Below are 21,256 nucleotides of genomic sequence, written 5' to 3'. Positions count from 1 at the left end.
AAATCAATCCTGAGAGAAACTCTCAAAATTATACAAATATGTGGAAATTAACACATTGCCATACTAGAAAAAAATATTTTTCCCTGGCGCTATGGTGTTTTATTACAAAAATAGAATAAAAACTTCAAAAACAAACGATCCTTTCTAATTTGATGAAAAATTTGTTTTTTTTATTGTTTTCTGTGTGTGAATTATATGCAATGCACGTGGTGCTAGAATCAGTTTTTACACTGCATGGCACTTGAATTGTATCTGACTCACGACATACTTATTAAATTTGTTTTGGAGAATTGAGTCTTCATATGCTTCATGAGGCCCCAGGCTCAAAACCAGCATGAGTTAAATACAACTCACATGGCAGTTAATGTGTTAACCTGTTGCTTAAATGGTCTTTGGGCCAATGATGAAATCAAGATGAAAATTTTAAAAATTTCTTGACTAACAATGGTGATACAAACTACCAAAATCTCTGGGATACAGCAAAAGCAGTGCTAAGAGGGAATTTCACAGCACTAAATACCTACATCAGAAAGACAGAAAGATCACAAATTAACAACCTAATGTTACACCTCAGGGAATTAGAAAAAGAAGAACAAATCAAACCCAAAGCTAGCAGAAGACAAGAAATAACAAAGATCAAAGCAAAATTAAACAAAATTGAAACAAAAAAAAAATACAAAGGATCAATGAAACAAAAATTTAGTTCTTTGAAAAGATAAAGAAAATTGACAGACCACTGGCTAGATTAACCAAGAAAAGAGGAGAGCATATTCAAATAAGTTCAATCAGAAATGAAAAATAAGACATTACAACTGATACCACAGAAAACAACATATCATCCGAGACTATTACAAACACCTATATGCACACAAACTAGAAAATTTAGAGGAGATGGATGAATTCTTGGAAAGACAGAACCTCCCAAGCTTGAATCAAAAAATAGAAATCCTGAATAGACCAATTACGAGTAGCAAGATTGAATCAGTCATTAAAAAAAAAATCCTCTGAACAAAAAAAAGAAGAGCCCAGGACCGGGCAGATTCACAGCTGAATTCTACAGACCTATAAAGAAGAACTGGCACCTATCCTACTGTTCCATAATATCAAGAAAGAGACAATCCTCCCTAACTCATTGTATGAAACCAGTATCAACCTGATACCAAAGCCAGGAAAGGACACAACAAAAAAAGAAAACTACAGACCAATATTCCTCATGAAAATAGATGCAAAAATCCTCAAAAAGAATATAAGCAAACTAAATTCAACACACATCAAAAAAAAAAAAATTCACTGTAATCAGTGAGTTTCATCCCAGGGATGCAAGGATCATTTAACATATGTAAAACAATAAATGTGATTCACCACATGAACAGAATTAAAAACAAAAACCAGATAATCATCTCGATAGACGTAGAAAAAGCATGCAATAAAATCTAGCACCCCCCCCATGATAAAAACTCTCAACAAACTAGGCATATATAGAATGTACCTCAAAATGATAAAAGCCATATATGACAAACCCACAGCCAACATTATACTGAATGAGAAAAAATTGAAAGCATTCACCCCAAGAACTGGAACAGGACGAGGATGCCCACTGTCATCAATTCTATTGAACATAGTGCCGATATTCTAGCCAGAGTAATCAGGAATAAGAAAGAAATAAAGGGCATCCAGATCAGGAAAGAGGAGGTCAAATTATCTCTGTTTGCCAATGATATGATCTTATAGCTAGAAAACCCTAAAGCCTCCACCGAAAGACTCCTAGAATTGATAAATACATTTAGCAAAGTCTCCAGTTACAAAATTAATGTACACAAATTAGTAGCATTTCTATACATTAATAATAGTCAAGCTTCGAGCCGAATCAAGAACTCAATACCATAATAATAGCTGCAAAGAAAAGAAAATACTTAGGAATCTACTTAACTGAGATGAAAGATCTAGTTACCCAAGGAGGTGAAAGGAGAACTACAAAACACTGATAAAAGAAACTGTTGATGACAAAAACAAATGGAAAAATGTCTCATACTCATGGATTGGAAGAATCAATATTGTTAAAATGTTCATACTGCCCAAAGTGCTTTACAAATTCAATGCAATTCCCATAAAAATACCAATGTCATTTTTCACAGAATTAGAGAAAACAATTCTAAATTTCATATGAAATTGAAAATCAGCCCGAATAGCCAAAGCCATCCTAATCAGAAAAACTCAATCTGGAGACATTATATTACTCACCTTTTTAAAAAATTTTTTTCTCTTTCATCTAAACTCACTTTAAATTATGCTACAAGTCTATAGTAACCAAAACAGCATGTTACTGGTATAAAGATAGACATATAGATCAATGGAGCAGAAGAGAGAACCCAGAAATAAAACCATATAGCTATAACCAACTGATTTTCAACACAGCAGACAAAAACATACACTGGGGAAAGGATGCCCTATTCAATAAACGGTGCTGGGAAAATTAGAAAGCCACATGCAGAAGAATGAAACTGGATCCCTCTCTCTCACCATACACAAAAATTAACTCAAGATGGATTAAAGACTTAAAGATAAGCCTAACACCATAAAAATTCTAGAGGAAAATGTACAAAGAATTCTTTTGGATATTGGCTTAGGCAAAGAATTTATGACTAAGACCCCCAAAAGCAAATACAACAAAAATAAAAATAAATAAATGAGACTCAATTAAACTAAAAAGTTTCTGCACAGCAAAGGAAATAATCAATAGAGGTAAACAGACAACCTACAGAATGGGAGAAAATATTCTTAAACTATACATCCAACAAGGGACAAATAGCCAAAATCTACAAGGAACTCAAACAAATCAGCAAGAAAAAAAAAAACAAAACATTAAAAAGTGGGAAAAATACAGACATTTTTTTGTAAGAATATACGCAGATGACCAAAAAACATATGAAAAAGTGTTCAATATCACTAATCATCAGGGAAATGCAAATTAAAATGACAACGAGATACTACCTTAACCCTGTCAGAATGGCCTTTATTAAAAACAAACAAAAAAACCCCCAAAACAACAAATGTCAGCATGGATGTGGTGAAAAGGGAAGGCTTAGTCACTGTTGGTGAGAATGTAAATTAGTACAACCTCTATGGAAAACAAGTATGGAGATTCCTCAAAGAAGTAAAAGTAGACCTACCTTTTGATTCAGCAATCTTATCACTGGGTATCTACCCAAAGGAAAAGAAGTCATTATATCAAAAGGACACATGCACTTATATGTTTATGGCAGCAGAATTCACAATTGCAAAGATACAGAATCAACCTAAGTGCCCATCAACTCATGAGTGGATAAATGTGGTATACATATATATCGTGGAATACTACTCAGCCATAAAACGAATGAAATATCGTCTGCACCAACTTGGATGGAACTGGAAGCCATAACCCTATTTGAAGTATCTCAGGAATGGCAAAACAAATATTGCATGTATACTCACTTATAACTGGGAGCTGAAAGACAAGTGTACATGGTCACATGGCGTGGGATAAGGGACTTTAGAGACTTGGAAGTGGGGAGAGTGGGAAAAGGTTAAGGGATCAAAAAACTATGGATCAGGTACAATGTATACTATTCAGAGTACGGGTGCACTGAAAGCCCTGACTTCACCACTATACAATTCATCCATGTAACAAAAAAACATGTACCCCCTAAATCTATTGAAATTAAAAAAGAAAAGAAAAGAAAAAAAAATTAGGGACAATTTAGTAATTTATTAACTATTTCACTAAAAGACCACCTCTACATAAAACAAAGAAAAAATAAAATAATGCAAGATGACTTCTTTCATGAAAAAAAAAGGACAGATCTTACTCTTCACTGAGCCAACCATTTTTCCCCCGTTCACCTAAGCCTACCATGTACTCTGTCCTCTGGAGATTACTGCTGTGTGAATTTTAAATAAAATAGTACAATCTACATTTTGCCCACACATTTCTGTAACATGAATGACAGGGAATAACATTATTATTACTACCATGGAAGGAAACTGAAAGCATGTTCTGTGATCTTTTCTACCAAGGGTAGCCAGATTAGGGGGAGTAAAGGAAAAAGCCTTTAGTTGGGCGGCTGAGCTGGTAGTTGTGACATTTTTAGGATATTTAGAAAAAAATAAAAAGCATCTGCAGCCAGGCCACCCACCAGCCTTACAGAGCTCTTGGCTCCTGGCAGGTTGATACCTTCTGTGCCGACCATGGCTTAGAGTTCTACTCCTGTCTGTGCCACTTTGGCACCCTCAGTCCTTCTCTAAAATATTGTTGTATTTCTTCATTAAAAAAAAAAAAAAAAGGTTCTGTGGAAACCTCCAGACATCCAAGCTGCTAACCTAGGTGGTCCAAGTGGTTAGTGTGCTGGATACAAAGTTGCTTAACTGGAGTGGTCTGCCCCAAAGCATTTATTTTTCTGTAGAGCACAAGGTTTTTCAGGAATGAGCATTTTGTGTTTTAGCAGAGACATTCGTTTTATTAATTGCTACCTTTCATTTCCTGATGAATTCACCTTGGTCTAGATACACAAAAGCATGTATTGTGTGTTTGTATATATATGTATTTATGCATTTATAACACATATTGAATTACTGAGTCTGTCAGAACATACTCTTTCAATTCATACAGGACACTGCTAAAGAATTAAAAAGGTAAATAGTAAGATACCATGTCACTTCCTAGACTTACTTTTTAGTTCAAATTAGTTACAGTTACTTTTCAACTTAGAACCTTGTTGACCGTTAAAGCATTCATATGTGTATTTACTTATTTGGAACCTAATACAACATTTTCTCTAGCTATGATAACTTATATGATTGTAACACATATTTTAGAACTGTCAAAAAATACCAAATCAGGATTAAACTATTTTTCTTTATTACTGAACATAAGCCAATGTGTAAAAGTCTTTTCTGCAGGAATTAATTTTAAATTCAACTTGACTCTGTAATTCCATCTCATGTCCTCCTTCCTATGTCCCTCCATCACCTCTGTACTTTCATGCACCATGCTTGTCTTCCTGCCCATGAGATATGATCAAGTGGCTGCAAGCAAAGAAGATAAGGGCTCCATCTAATGTGATAGTGAGGTTCGGTTTAGGCACCAGCCTCACACGCCGACAGAGCTCTGGAGGATGAGAAACCAGTCCAGGTTCCGTTAGTTCCGTTCTTTTTGCTGAGCACTTCCCTCTTCCTGGTTCTTTGCGACATCCTCCTTGCTCCAAACAGGATTTTCTCCTCTCTTGGCCCAATCTAGTAGGAGAGAGGGCACAGAATGTAGAGTCTCATACACAGGAAATTTGATTGTTTCCTAAGGAATTGGCCACTAATAACTAAGGGTGACAAATCCACTAACAGGAAGAAGCAACTCTCCTGTGACCAGGCCCAATTTACCCACCGTAATCTAAAAAACATGGAAAGATACCTCCAAATGCTGAAGAGAAGATTTAGAAACAATGTCAAAAAACCACTCTGTATGGCCATGGATACTCCTCATGGTAAATTTCAAAATGTCAATCTGTCTCTTTAATTGTTTGATATTACTGTTGTGTATGCATGTTTGTGTATAGATGTGTGTTGATAGGAGTAGCTCTGTATGAATATTTATGTATGTGCGAAAGTATCTATATATATTAATACATACAAATATTATTTATCTATTTATAACTCACCATTGATGGAGGGGTATCTCAGATATTACTTCTGTCAATTCACCCAGGTGTGCACTAAGAGATTATAAAAGATTACAATCACATAAAAGATGTAATTCTAAACTTACTTTTGTGAGATAGTTATAGGTCCTCTAGGCATAAACTGGGTGACTTTTCAATATTCATGTGTGTAACACTAACTGAATGTAGAAGGTCATTTTTTATTACAAATAATGCCTTATGTGCTGATAATAAACATCTTATGCCTCTGAAAATAGTAATGCTACCAGATTTAAGTAAAACCACTTATCATTACCTTAGTCTCAATGCGATATAGACTCTCCCCTTGAGTCAGGGGCTCCCTCCAATATAAAAGTGGGTTGGGCCCGGCACGGTGGTTCACACCTGTAATCCTAGCACTCTGGGAGGCCGAGGTGGGAGGATCACTCGAGGTCAGGAGTTTCGTCGAGACCAGCCTGAGCAAGAGTGAGACCCTGTCTCTACTAAAAATAGAAAGAAATGATCTGGACAGCTAAAAATATATATAGGAAAAAATTAGCCGGGCATGGTGGCACATGCCTGTAGTCCCAGCTACTCAGGAGGCTGAGGCAGAAGCATTGCTTGAACCCAGGAGTTTGAGGTTGCTGTGAGCTAGGCTGATGCCACGGCACTCTAGCCTGGGCAACAGAGTGAGACTCTGTCTCAAAAAAAAAAAAAAAAAAATGGGTTGGAGTTTGGGACACCATGATTACAGAGCTCCTAAGGGTGAGGAACACATCCAAAGTCTACCAGCAGTATCTTTTCACCTCTTGGCCCATTTTAGTAGGAGAGGGCGCACCAGAATGTAAAGTCTCATACACAGGGAATCTGATTGTTTACTAAGGAATTTGATGCTAATAACTAAGGGTGACAAATACACTAACAGGAAGAAGCAACTCTCCTGTGACCAGCTCCTCTTTGTCCACCTCAATCAAGAAAAGACAGAAAGTTACTTCCAAATGCTACAGTGATAAGATTTAGAAACAATGTCCAAAAAACACTCTCTGTGGCCATTGGTGCTCCTGAGGGTAAATCTCACAAATGTCAATGTGTCTTTTTAATTGTCTTCTATTTCTGTAGCATATGCATGTTTGTGTATGTATGTGTGTTGACAGGAGCATGTCTGTATGGTTATTTATATATGCATGTGCGTAATGCTGTATATATCTGTACACACATACATAGATCTTCATTTATCGATTTATAACTCACCTTCTATGGGGGGGTACTCCAGTGATTACTTCTGTTAGTTCATCCAGGTTTTGACTAAGAGAGTAGACAAGAAAACAGACAGATATAAGACATAATTCTAAATTTACTTTTTTTGGGATAAATAAGTACAGTTACTCTAGACATGGACTGATTGATTTCTCAATATTCATGTGTGTCACTAATTGAATGTAACAGTTCATTTTTTAGTAGAAATGAGGCTTTTTGTGCTAGTAATAAATATCTTAGGCCTGTGAAATAGTAATGCTTTCAGATTAAAGTAAAATATAGCTCCTTATTATTCTCTTAATCTCAATGCGTTATAGACTGTCTGCCTGAGTCAGGGGCGCCATCCAATATCACAGTTGGTTGGAGTTTCCGGACACCAGCCTTACATGGTAACAGAGCTCTTGAGAGTGAGGAACACATCCAAAGTCTACTAGCTTCATCTTTTCTGCTTCGGGCTCTATTGCTCCATTTCCCTTTACCTCTTCCTTGATGCCAGATAGGATTTCTCCTCACTTGTTCCTTATTAATGTTAAATATAGAACCCCCACCCCTACCCTCCAATTCAATTACTGAAGTTCTAATCCCTGTAACTCATGATGTAACCTTATTCTCACATAGAGTAATTGCAAACTTGTGTAGTCAAGATGGAAGTCCTACTGCTGTAAGGTAGGACCCCTAATCCAGTATGATTGGTATCCTCATAAAGAGGGAAAATTTGGACACAAATGCACACACAGGAAGAATTTCATGGGAAGATGGGGGTAGAGATCTGGGTGAAGAGTCTACACGCCAAGGAATGCCACAGATTTCCAGCAACCAGCAAAAGCTAGCAAAGAGGCACAGAACAGAGTCTGCCCTACAGCCCTCAGAAAAAGCCAACCCTGCCGACACCTTCATTTCGGACTTCTAGCGTCTAGGACTGTGAGACAATAAAGTTGTGGTGTTTCAGCCACCCAGTTTGTGACACTTCATGATGGCAGCCCTAGAAACTACCAAAACCCTGTCTAGTAGAGTCTCCTACACAGGCAATCTGGTAGTTTTCTAATAGTTTTGGCTGGTAGCCCCTTGGGTAGGAGGCAGTGGTCTGCTTCCTTCTGACCTTGTTTGCCCTGTGGTAAGAAGGAAAAGCTTGCCTTGCCCGAATTATATAAATTTTGCCCTAGCCCTGACAGCCCCATTGCCGAAAACGTACAGCTAATGTGCAGACATACTATTTAGGTAAGTGGCAGAGTGAACTCTTCACTGATGGCCCATGATCAAAAAAATTCTAGAAAATGGAAATTCAGGGTAATCTGAAGAACTGTTTTATTCATCAGTTTCCTCCTTTGTTTCCCATGTAATCTTTGTTCAGACATCAACAAATTGCAACAGTGACCAGTAGTACTTTGGTAGTACTTTCCCTCTAACATTTACAAAGTGGTGAATGGTTATATAATTGGGCAAGAGAGAGGCAGAAGAAAAAAATCTCCTGAATATTTCTGCAGTTTAGACACAAGCAATTTTAAGAATGTACTGTTTCATTACGATGAGTCCATGGTAAAATGCGTTCAGATCAGTGCAATAGGAAGTACTACAGGTGAGATTACTTATAAACAAATCAAAATTAATAAAATCTCAGTGAGCATGAAGAGGCCTTTAGTCAGCAAAACACGTTTGCTTTTATCAGTCCCATTTGCTCATAGACAAAGTTTACAAAACTGGGAATCAGGCAACATTCAGGGATAATGAGAAAGAACAACACAGAAGAGTAAGCAGCATTCTGTATTCCTCTGTTAAGAAACTTCCAGTAAAGTTACTCTCTTCTAAGGTTGTCATATTTTAAAACTAAAAGAGCATTTATTTCCACGTAAATGGAATTTTTTTCAAATATGGCACTTGTCTGCAAATTCAATTAGAATCATTACTATGTACTCTCCCTCTCATACATTTCGATATCTTTCCATAGTTTTCTTTTTCCTTCTTGCCTCAGCACTATCTCTATCTTCCTAAAGATCCATCAATGGATCTCTCCCTCTAAACTTCAAGCTGACTGACTCATATGAAGCAAGACAGTCAATGTCTTTGTCAACATCATCGAACCCAGGGAGTTCTTTTACTTTAAATATCAACAAATGCAAAAACATACAGTTGGAGATTTGCCACTTTGAGCCATGATGTGAACAATTTATTTGAACAGCAAAATTCTTTGAGTCTAAAAGATGTGGTAAACATGACTTAGCTCACTGGAAGACCTAAATTTTTAGACAGAATTTCAGAATCAGTGTCCTGAAAACTAGTTTCCCATGAAAAATTCTGAAACTGAATTTCACCCATCTTAATTGCCCCCAAATCTCTTCTTTCTCCCTCTCTCTTTCCATACCTATATACATATGTATGTGTATGTGTATATGTGTGTGTATATATGCATGTGTGTATATATGCATATGTGTGTATATGCGTTTATGTGTGTGTGTGTGTATATATATATATAATATACAAAGGCATCACCTTTAACTTTGGGCTCCATCCAAGCTTTCTGATGTCATGTTGTTGTGATCATCAGTGCTAAAGGATAGAAATGTACATAGTAAGTAACGACATAAATTCATATACTTACTTATTTTGGCTCAAATTGGCTATAATTATTGTACAAATTACACGTTTGTTGGCCCTAAAACAATTCTCATGTAAATCAGTTATTTGGAACCTAATATTTCATTTCTCCCTTGAAATAAGTCTTTATATGTTTGAATGAAAATTTTTAAGCCTGTCCAAAAAGTTTAATGAATCAATATTTAAATAGTTTTTTATTTCTGAACCTAACCATCACGTGTAACAGCATTTTGAGCTTAAATTTTGCTTCAAATTCAAACTCAGACTGAGTCTCAAGTCCCTCCACCACCTTTGTGCTCTTCATGAATCATAGATACCTTTCCTGCCCCTCAAATAGGATCAAGTAACTGCAAGCTTGAGGCAGGAGCTCCATCCAACATGATGGTAAGTTTGGGTTTGGGGCACCAGCCTCACATCGTGGCAGAGAACTCTGGAGGGTTAAGAACAGATACAGGGTCTCTTAGCTCCTTTCTTTGCATGGAGGGCTTCTCTGCTCCCTGTTCACTGCTACCACCTCCTTGCTTCCAAATAAGAGTCTCTCCTCTCTTGCTTCACTCTTTTTTTTTTTTTTTTTTAAAAAAAAAAACAAAACAGAATCTTGCTTTTGTCACCCTGGGCTAAAGTGCAGTGGCATCATCATAGCTCACTGCAACTTCAAACTCCTGGGCTCAAGCAATCCTTCTGCCTCAGTCTCCCGAGTAGCTGGGACTACAAGCGTAGGCAACTGCGCCCAGCTAATTTTACTATTTTTAGGAGAAACGCGGTCTCGCTCTTGCCCAGGCTGGTCTTGAACTCCTGAGCTCAAGTGATCCTTCTGCCTTGGCCTCCTAGAGTGCTAGGATTACAGGTGTGAGCCACCACGCCCAGCCAATTAATCTTGAAATTTAAGTATAAGAAATATTCAGAAGTTTCTAAGTGTGTCCTGACTGAGGGGAGTGATCAAAGTGAGAGTTTCCATAGTTCCTTTCCTGTTTTTCCTTCAGATAACAATTGCCTTGGGCTGGAAATGAGATATCTCCCTTTCCAACCCTGAAATATCAATAATAAGTATAGTGCATATGGATACTTATCACATTTATCTCCCCAACCTGACCAAAAAACATGTTTCTCTCTTTTTCTTTAGAAATTTAACTTTCTCAGAAACTAGGTCAAATTTAAGATAAATTCCTTTGGAGTTTGAATACTCAAGATTTTGATGAACTTAAGTATTTCACTGTTGATGAATATACCACCAATTCATGCTTTCCTACTGCTCTATTTGGTGGTTCCTAGATAACACACAATATCCTTGTAGTAATGTAAGACTTAAAAATTTTATAGTATAGAACAGAAAATAATTACAGCAGCAAATCCCCTCACAATATTGTTACAGAAACAGGGATGAAGATGGAGATGATGCTTTACTGTATAACCTCACTCGTTCCTCACAAGAATCCCATAGAGTCAGTCCTATTATAATTCCCACCATGTTAGAGATGAAGGAAGCAAGGCTTGGGGAGATTAAGTCTACAACTCAACTCCAGGAACTGGAACTCCTAACTGCTGTGTTTCACTGTCTCTCCTGAATAAAGGCACATGTTGTCATACCTCAATATGAGGTTTTTATTTTTTTTAATTTTATTATTTTTTAGCAGGTTATTCAGAAAAACCATGTTGATTAGACTAGATTCCTCCTTATTCTTTTGTATGAACTTTAGTTTTCTTCTTTTTTTCCAAGTTTTTAAAATAGCCTTTATTTTTTTTAAAAGTTAATAGATGCAATATAGGGAACTGAAAAACACAAGAAGCAAAGAACAAAGTCATCCATAATCACAAGCAGTTTACAATTGGACGTGTCCTTCTAGATCCTGACACATACACAACATCCAATTTTATGGGACTGAGATAGTACAATATTCATCATGCTTTTTCACACATCATGAATATTTACCAATCAAAAATCCCAAAGCTATGTGAGTATTTTGATAACCAAGAATACACTACACCAACTCAATCTGTTAGGAAAAAATGTAATCCTGCCTTTCTTGGGATGAAAATTTCATAGAAGACAAAAATGGCAACAGGCCTCTAGATAAAAGTACTGGCAGAGTTCCGATTAAAATACTGCATTCCCTTAATGCTCAATTTAAAATCCAACATAAAGGAACAGAGTACACTAAGAGTAATGAATGTTTCTAAGAGAATTCATTATCAGATCTATACCATTACCATATTAGCAAGAAGGTATGTTTCTACTGAATTACTTAATATATTCTTTTTTTTTTTTTTTTTTTTTTTTTTTGAGACAGAGTCTCACTCTGTTGCCCAGACTAGAGTGAGTGCTGTGGCGTCAGCCTAGCTCACAGCAACCTCAAACTCCTGGGCTCAAGTGATCCTTCTGCCTCAGCCTCCCAAGTAGCTGGGACTACAGGCATGCGCCACCATGCCCAGCTGATTTTTTCTGTGTATATTTTTAGCTGTCCATATAATTTCTTTCTATTTTTAGTAGAGACGGGGTCTCGCTCTTGCTCAGGCTGGTATATTATTATAGCCAAAAGGGATGCAGGTAAATCAATGGCTATCATCAAAATGTAAATATGAACACATCTGCATACTTCTCTCCTTTCATACTTCCTTCTGCCCCTCTGCTGCCAACCTAATGAACAAGTCCTGATATACACTGCTCAGAGGTGGTTTAACAATTCCATGTCCAAGATGCATCTTTTCTATCAATTATGACAAAGATACTCACAAACGGCTGTTCACTAGTTCTGCTTTTTATCATACATTGTCACCTCAAGACATCTCCAAAGCTTAGATGCTGCGAAAAAATAAACTTTGTCCACAATAAACAGATACTTTACTAAAAATGTACATACAGACAGACGGTTATAATCTAAAGCCATCTTCTAGATATGCAGATACTAGCAAAGAGCCCTTCCCTTCACCCTTCCTCTTCCCCCATTCCAGTGACTAAGTACAGGACTAAGTCTAGCTCCAAGAGGTGGATTAACAAATGTCACTCCCAGAAGACAGTCCTTCCTAAAAACAAAAGGACATATATAAAGGGATTATTTAACTATCTCTATTTTTAACATACTTTGAGCATTAGGATTTGTTTATCCTACTAACACAGCAATATTAACTAAAATGCACATCTAGAAAAATGGTTAACTAATCTAACTCACTGGCACAGAACCCTTCTCTGCATGCTTCCTCCTCCCCACCACCCACCACCCAGGGACAGCATACTCTCTAAGACATCAAGTTTAACAATTCCATTCCCCAAATGCAACCACTCCTAAGAAATAACAAAAAACACTCCAAGGTGTTACCTTAGCCCTCTACTTTTAACACATGTTGTGCACGTTTAAACATCTAGAAAGACCAGATGTTTCAAACAGGACTTGAGTTTTCTCCACTATACACAGTAGCACTGAACGCACACTCATAACAGAAGCTATCATTTCAAAATGTCCTCTAAGTAGCAACATCTAGCCTAGAACTCTTCCCCTTCCTACCCTCTGCCAACCCAGTGGACAGGTCTAAGCATCTGTTATGTTTAGAGGGGATTTTAACAATTTCACTTCAGTAAGTATTTTTAAGAACAGTCTTTTCTATGAATTTTAACTCAAAGTCTACTCAATGTATTAGTTTACTAAGCTCTACTTTTTGTCATACACTGGCAACCTCTTTATATAGAAAGACTAGATGTTGTAAATTAGGACTCGTTCGTCCTTTATATGCACTATATACAGCAAAGTAAAATAAAATGCACAGACGTAAGGGACAATAGTCTCGCCTCACCATAACCACGTTGGTATAAAGCCCTTTGCACTTTCTTCTCCTTCCTCCCTGAACAGCACAAATACCCTGTACTGCTCAGACAACTGGTTTGATCAACTTCCAAAAGACAGTATTTCATGAATTTTAACAAAAGGGTATCTACAAAATGTGTTATTTACTACCTCTACTTTTAACATACTTTGTGCACTTCTAAACATCTAGAAAGACTAGATGTTTCAAATAAGGACTTAAGTTTGTCCTCCATATACACAGTACATACACATGTATTTACATGTGTTGAATACACACATGTAACCATGGTTATAGCTGAAAGTGTTTTTAAAAAAAGAACATTCTGGTCTAGAATCCTTCATTTCTTCCAACTTCTCTTCACCAACAACTCAGTGGATATAGGCATGTGTCACTCAGATGTGATGTTATCATTTCACTTCCAGAAGTCCTTTTCAGAAGACAGCCTTTCTATGAATTTTAACACAAAGTGTACAAAATGTTACCTTACTAACTCTATTTTTGTCATACATTGGCAACCTCTTTAATATCTAGTGACTAGATATTGTAAAATTGGGACTCATTTGTCTGGAATATATATACAATATATACAATACAGCAAAGTTAAATGAAATGCACATAACACACAGGGCAATGGATAAGCTGAAATTCTCTAGTATGCACAAGCAAAACACTTTTTGCAATTTCTTCCCTCCCACCTCCCTCAACCTAGTGAACAAGTACAATGTACTGTTCACAGAGGTGGTTTAACAATTCCACTTCCAAACACAATACTTCCCATCAGTTTTTAAAAGCTGTTTACAAAGTGTTATTTTACTACTTCTACTTTTAAATACATCAAGCACTTCTAAGTATCTAGAAAGACCAGATACTTCATATAAGAACTTGTCCACTATGTACGCAGCACTGTTAAATAAAATTGCACACACATAGCAATGGTTATAATCTGAAGTATCATCTAAATATGACCATTTTGGCCTTGAGCCATTCCCTCATTTCCTTCTCTCTGCCTTATATCCAGTAGACAAGTACGGGCATGTGTAATGCTTAGAAATGGTTGAACAAATTCATATCCAAAAGTAATTTACAGAGGACAAGCTTTCCTATGAATTTCAACACAAAATGTACAAAATGTGCTAATTTTATTAAGTACTTTGTCATACACTGGCAATCTCTTTAACATCCTACAGACTAGATATTGCAAAATTAGGACTCATTTGTCCATTATGTACACACACCAAAACAAAATGCACAAAAATAAGAAAATTGATATCTGATAATGTCCAAGTATAAACACACTAGCATATTACCTTTTGCCAATTCCTTCCCTCCCACCTCCTCCAAACCATTGAACGAGTACAGATGGTACTATACTGCTCACAGAGATGGTTTAACAATTCTGTTTCCAAAAGACAGTATTTCCTGTGAATTTTAGCAAAGATATTTACAAAGTGATATTTTATTTCTTCTACATTTAACATACGTCGGGCACTTCTAAACATCTAGGTAGACTAGATGTTTTGGGAAAAGATTTAATTTGTCTAGTATATACACAGCAGTTTTGAATAAACTGCACACATGTAACAGTTATAATTTGAAAGTATCTTCAAAATATGAACATTCTGGCCTAGAATCCTTCCCTCCTCTACCAACCCAGTGAGCTATAACGCTCAAATTTTCAGAAGACAATCTTTCCTACCAATTTAAAAACAAAAATGTACAAAATATATTAGTTTACTAATTCTACTTTTGTCATACACTGGCAACCTCTTTTAACATCTAGAAAGACTAGATGTAAATTAGGGCTTGTTTGTCGTTTATATACACTATATACACATAGGTAAGACAAAATACACAGACATAGGAACTATGGTTAATCTTGCCTCACTATAAGCGCACTGGCATAGAGCTGTTCCTTCTCCTGCCTCCTCCCCTGAACCCCTGCACAAACACAAGAGGTGGTTTGGCCATTCCCCTCAAGAGGTGGTTTGGCCATTCCCCTCAAAAATTTCACATGAACTTTAACAAAAAGGTATTCACAAAGGGTATTACTACTTCTACTTTTAACATATATCAGGCACTTCAGAACATCTAGAAAGACTAGATATTTCAAAAAAATAGTTTTGTCAATTATATATACACTAATGAGGAATAAAATGCACACACAAAACAATTTTTATAATATGAAAATGTCTTCTAAATATGATCAGTCTGGCACAGAATCTTCTCTTCCGTCTCAAGGTCTTCCCCTCCACATCCTCTAGCCCACTGAACAATAGTGGACAAGTGTCGCTTCCAGATGGTGGGCTAACAATTTCATTTCAAAAAGTCATTTCCAGAAGACATTTTTTCCCTATGATTTTTTTTTTTAACAAATGGGCATTTACAAGATGTGTTATTTTCTAACTCTATCATATGTCGGCAACCTCCTTACATCTAGAAGGATTAGATGTAGTAAACGTTTTCTTTTAAAAGGTTGGGGGAAAAGTTGAGAGCAGCTTTTTCATATTATATACTCGGGCCTTCTTCTATAATCGGCCAGTAAATCTTCCCAAAGGGTGGTGGGCATTTCCAAATGTGGTATGTTTTTTTCTTCTGTCTGGTGGCAGAACGAAGACCAATCGCCCGCTAACCATTCCACCCGTCGTCATCGCGGCTCCGCTCACCTTCCAGGCCGTTAAGGCCTTTGTCCGTCGTTGTCGGGACTAAGCAGGGCTCGCCCAGCTGGGACAGCGCGGGCACAGCAAGACCCGGATCTGCGCCGCTCCACGGCCCCAGCAGGTGACCGAGCGTCTACAGATAGGCCTTCTCCGGCCCGCCAAACCCTAACGGCCATTCTTCTCGCCCCGCCACACCCGCCGGCACCCAAAGGCGCCGCGTTCTGGAGGCTTGGAGGGGGCTTCACCCAGGCCGGGCAGGCCTGGGCCAGGAGACCAAGCAGCCGGCGGGGTCCGGCCTCAAAGAGGCCGCCGCCATCATCAGGCCACCGAGGTGGGGTTGGCAGAGACGTTCGCCGCTGCTTCTAGGCCAGGGCCTGGCCGGAGGGCAGCCACAGCGACGGCTCCGGGTGTCTGCAGGGCAGAGGCCACGGCCCATCCCCGGGCCCCCAGCTCACCTGGAGCTGGAGGGCCTGGAAGGCCCAGAGGGCCCGGTGGGCCCCGTGTCTCACTGCACTCTCTGCCGGAACTCTGAACTTTAGTTTTCAATAAAACACTTAAATAAACCTTTTACTCAAAAAAGAACCATATATAACATGCTGACTTATTACAAACTAAAAATCACATAGCTGTGGGATTTTAGGAATATGTAGTCATATCTATGCTAAAAATCCTTAAAGGGATTGTCCAGCTTGTAGATAGACACTGATTTTTCCCAACATACTTACACTGATATAGATATAAACATACCTTGGTATAGAAGAATGGAGCACGGTAAATTCTCTACCCAGATGTAAAATCCATATATTTAAACTTATGAGAAATCACATAATCACATCCTGCAAGACCTACGTTCCATTCTGAAGATACGAGTCTTGGCCTAGCACCAAGAACTGTTTAGCAAGAATTAATTTTTAAATGAAATAGATATGGTACTATTTATAGCTAAGTCTTGTTCCTTAGTAATTATTAAAGGTGACACTGGTATGTTTTATCACTGGTAACTGGAATTACTGGGTTTTAAGTCATGTTTTTAACTGAGGACTTAGAACACCCAAGTTATGTGATGGTCTCATTCCTGCCTCCTCCATTCATTCTTTAGTTTATCATTGAAAACGCTTACAGAATGCCAGTACTGGTTATAACCCCCGAATAAAGCAGTCTTGTTATAGTGGAGCGTATAGTTCTACCAAGTAGAAAATTCTAGTACCGTATAATGAAGTAGTCGCTAAGATAGTGTAGGTAAGCGCAGACTGCTCTATTCAGTCAACAAGTAATTGCTGGGGGAGCAAATAGGCACACCTGGCCATCGTAGAAGAAATGCCGGGTATTCTTTCTGGAAGAGAAGTATGATAAAATCTGAAGGAAGACCACTAGCTGGAGTTAGCTAAGGAAAGGAAAGGAGTTGCGGCATGCTAGGTTTTGGTATTTATCTTTTGAAAACTTCAGGATTATGAAAACCTAATTCTACTGCAAAAGGTACCAACTTCGCTTGGATAAAGCGAGAGGAGAAAGGGACAAGAGGAATAAGGCGCGGCGTGCAGTAGGAAGCGCACAGGACAGCAGACCAGGCGTGTCGTCGTAGCTCTATCCAAGCACACTATGACCTCGGGCAAGTCATCTTATCTTTCTGGAATTTTTTTTCCCCCCTGAGACTTAAAGCAATGGCTTCTAAGATCCCACAGAGAATAACATCGACTCCAGGAAATCGGAGAACGATAACTGAATGTGCAGGAAGGGGGATGGGGTTGCCTGAAGACCTGCGGGGTCAACAGCGCTGAAATGCGTTACCTGACCGTTCCGTGCGGAGCAGCGAGTAGCAGAAGCGCAGCCGCGATGTCTCCGGGCTTCCGGACAACAAAGGGTGGCGGGAAACGGGGCGAAGTGGTAGGAGGGCCGAGACTCTAGGAAACACCGCTCAGAAAGAAATTTAACAAAAACGGAACCGGAATAGTTTGTCCCGCTGCCAAACACGCCCCCCGCGCTCTCTTCCGTTCCCTAGCCTGGCGAGTTCCTCTTCCTTTGCGTTCCGGCGGGCAACAGGGGCTGGTAACTGTGTTCCAGTCTTGCCCGCGGCCGGGTGCCGCCAGCCGCCTCCAGGCGGCTCCCTCCTCTCTGCTATTGCTCCGGTGGCCTCAGTCCTGTGAGCTGGCGACCGCTCGCTTTGTGAGGGAGTTCTCGGACCCCGCAGTCGGAAGAGTGGAGCGAATGCTCAGTTGTGGGAAAACTGTTGATGGGGCCTGTAAGATGAGGCAAAGAACTGACGCCCTTGGGCGTTGTCTTGGAGGAAAGGGTCCACAGCGTTCATGTTCTCAAAATGAGCCACGGCCACCAAAGAGATTAAAAAAGATTACCGTGGGACATGCTGCCCGATAAATTAGTTTTTCCTTTCAGCCTTTATTCTTGATGTGGAGTCAAAATATGAGACATCTGTTTCAATTTTCAAAAATGGCTTTAAAGCTGGCCATGGTGCCTCACGCCTGTAATCCCTGCACTTTGGGGGGCTCGAGGGGGAGGATCGATTTAGGCCGGGAGTTTCAGACCAGCCTGGGCAACGTAGAGAGACACTTCCAACCCCTCTAAAACAAAACAATACCAAAAAAAAAAAAAAAAAAAAAAATAGCCAGGCATGGTGGCCCTACCTGTAGTCGCAGCTACTCCGGAGCCTGAAGCAGGAGGATCCCTTGAGCCCAAGAGTTGGAGGCTGCAATGAGCTATGATGACGCCACTGCACTGCAGCCTGGGTGACAGACCGAGCGAGACCCTGTCTCTAAAGAATAAAAATACATGGTTTTCAAGATAAAAAGATGCCAGAGAGAGGCTTGGCTTTTTCCTGTCCCTCATGAAGACAGTGAACAGTGGCCCAGAAGAAATGAAGGGGTTCCTGAACTTGGAAGTGCATGAGAATAAACCTGGAGAGAAATGTGGGCTAAGGGGGCACGCAGGAACCACTAGCCTAGAATTCTATACTGGCAGTCCAAAGTTAGTAATTTCCTTGTCCTTTCAACAAATAAGCAAGGGTGGGAAGTGAATTTTTGTGGCAATGAAAAAACAGCTTATACTGAGTCAGTCTCCCTGAGAAAACCTTTGTGATTGAATGCTATACACAGTGCACTTGGGAATGTTTAGTTTGTCTTTTTTTTTTTTTTTTTTTTGAGACAGAGTCTCACTTTGTTGCCCAGGCTAGAGTGAGTGCCGTGGCGTCAGCCTAGCTCACAGCAACCTCACACTCCTGGGCTTAAGCGATCCTACTGCCTCAGTCTCCCGAGTAGCTGGGACTACAGGCATGTGCCACCATGCCCGGCTAATTTTTTTGCTATATATATTTTTAGTTGGCCAGATAATTTCTTTCTATTTTTAGTAGAGACGGGGTCTCACTCAGGCTGGTCTCAAACTCCTGACCTCGAGCGATCCACCCGCCTCGGCCTCCCAGAGTGCTAGGATTACAGGCGTGAGCCACCGCGCCCGGCCTGTCTTTTTTTTTTTAAGCAAACTTTTTTTTTTTTAGATTGAAGTATGACTTTGTCAAAAGACAAAATTAAAATGAATTTAGTTTAATGATCTACTTGGCTTTTATTTGTGATTCTAGAATAGGGCAACAATTCATTCTATAAAATAGAATGAGGTTCCAATGAGCTGAGCAAAGAAGGTTGGCTTTATATAAAGGCAGAAAAAGACTGGAGAAAACAGAAGCAGGGACCAAAAATCAGATTGGTCCTTTCAAAGTTACTTAGCTTATAGGGTTAAAACAGAGGAGACTTTCTTGTCATGCTGGTGCAGGTAAACCAGGCCTCTTCTGGTTGGTTGCTGTGAATCTCCTGTTTTTGGAAAACTGATCCCTTTTCAAAGTTCACTTTGATTACTTGGCACATAGCACTAGTGACTCCATTCTGGTTTAGTCTGGTCTGCTGGGGCCTTCTGCAGGAAGCTAGCCCAAAACAATGGCTTCCCATAAACTTTAACACTTAAATACAGAAAAGTGCATGGACCATAAATGGGTTGATGAAAATGTGCTTAATGAATGATCACAGAGTTAATTTGCCCATGTAAACCACCACCTGGATCAAGAAACAGGATATTAGCTGTAAGGCATAGTTTTCTTGATCATTTGATATCCAGTGGGCAATCCATTCTTGAATATAATAAGCAGTCCATCGAAATCACATTTAATAGTTATTTCATCTTTTTTTGATTTTGATACTATCTCTCAAATGGGTTTTTAAAAAACCAGAATTGTTGACAAAGGAGATTGACATATCCATCTCAATTTCACAGTTTCTCTGGGGGAAAATCCTTCCCAATTATCTTGTTCTTAATCCACTCTAAGGCAGCACAGACCCTGTAAATTACCTACCTGCTGCATGAGAATGAGTAGGCTGTGACCTATATGAAAGTGCCTGGCTGAGGGTCACAAGTGGCAACTGAAATTTAGCCTTGCTCTCTCATTTGGCTCCTTCAACTATCACTTTCTAATAGAGGCTTTCTTAGAATATCCTGGGTAAAATAGCCTCCCGTCCCATCCAGTCACACTGGTAGGAATTGCTGTTTTCCATCCATATCTGTTCTCCTCTACCTCTGGAGTCTTAGATGAACACATGGCCACAGAAATAGACTACATTTCCCAGCTTCTCTTTCAGACAGGTATGTCATGGACCGGAAGTTCTAATTAATAGAATGTTAACAGAAGTGATGTGCTCTTAAAAAAAAGTGGTTATGCATTCCCCACAAACTTTTTCTCCTTTCTCCTGCTTAGAATACAAATCAGATGATGGGAGTCAAAGCAACTATAGAACTGAAAGATGAAAGATCGCAGAGATGAGGATGACAAAGGCATCCTGCATGTGTCTCCCACCTTCTCCAGACAGTTACAGAGGAAAGAGAGGAAACCCACTTTTACCTTGCTTGAAAGTATTTTTTTTGAGACAGAGTCTCACTCTGTTGCCTGGGCTAGAGTGCCATGGCGTCAGCCTAGTTCACAGCAACTTCAAACTCCTGGGCTCAAGCAATCCTCCTGCCTCAGCCTCCCAAGTAGCTGGGACTACAGGCATGCGCCACCATGCCTGGCTAATTTTTCTATATATATTTTTAGCTGTCCATATAATTTCTTTCTATTTTTAGTAAAGACGAGGTCTCGCTCTTGCTCAGGCTGGTGTCGAACTCCTGAGCTCAAACAATCTGCCCACCTTGGCCTCCCAGAGTGCTAGGATTACAGGTGTGAGCCACCATGCCCGGCCCTGGGTGTGTTTTAAATAAACATTAATTGAAGGAATGAATAACTAGGGTGCAGTT

At 39.1% G+C, this 21,256-nt stretch overlaps 1 long non-coding RNA gene across 1 annotated transcript; it reads right to left on the bottom strand.

Moving 5' to 3' along the window:
• Positions 1–4,877: 4,877 nt before the first annotated feature.
• LOC123649232 lies at positions 4,878–17,892 on the bottom strand. Its single transcript, XR_006738932.1, has 4 exons — positions 17,759–17,892; positions 9,411–9,467; positions 6,918–6,971; positions 4,878–5,268 (listed from the first exon to the last, which is right to left on the bottom strand). It is a non-coding gene; the product is annotated as an uncharacterized LOC123649232 (long non-coding RNA).
• Positions 17,893–21,256: the final 3,364 nt, after the last annotated feature.

The sequence above is a fragment of the Lemur catta genome, chromosome 13, assembly GCF_020740605.2.
Source record: "Lemur catta isolate mLemCat1 chromosome 13, mLemCat1.pri, whole genome shotgun sequence".
Classification (NCBI taxonomy): Eukaryota; Metazoa; Chordata; class Mammalia; order Primates; family Lemuridae; genus Lemur; species Lemur catta.
The sequence above is the reverse complement of the archived record's forward strand: the minus strand, read 5'-3'. Positions and strand labels throughout refer to the sequence as shown.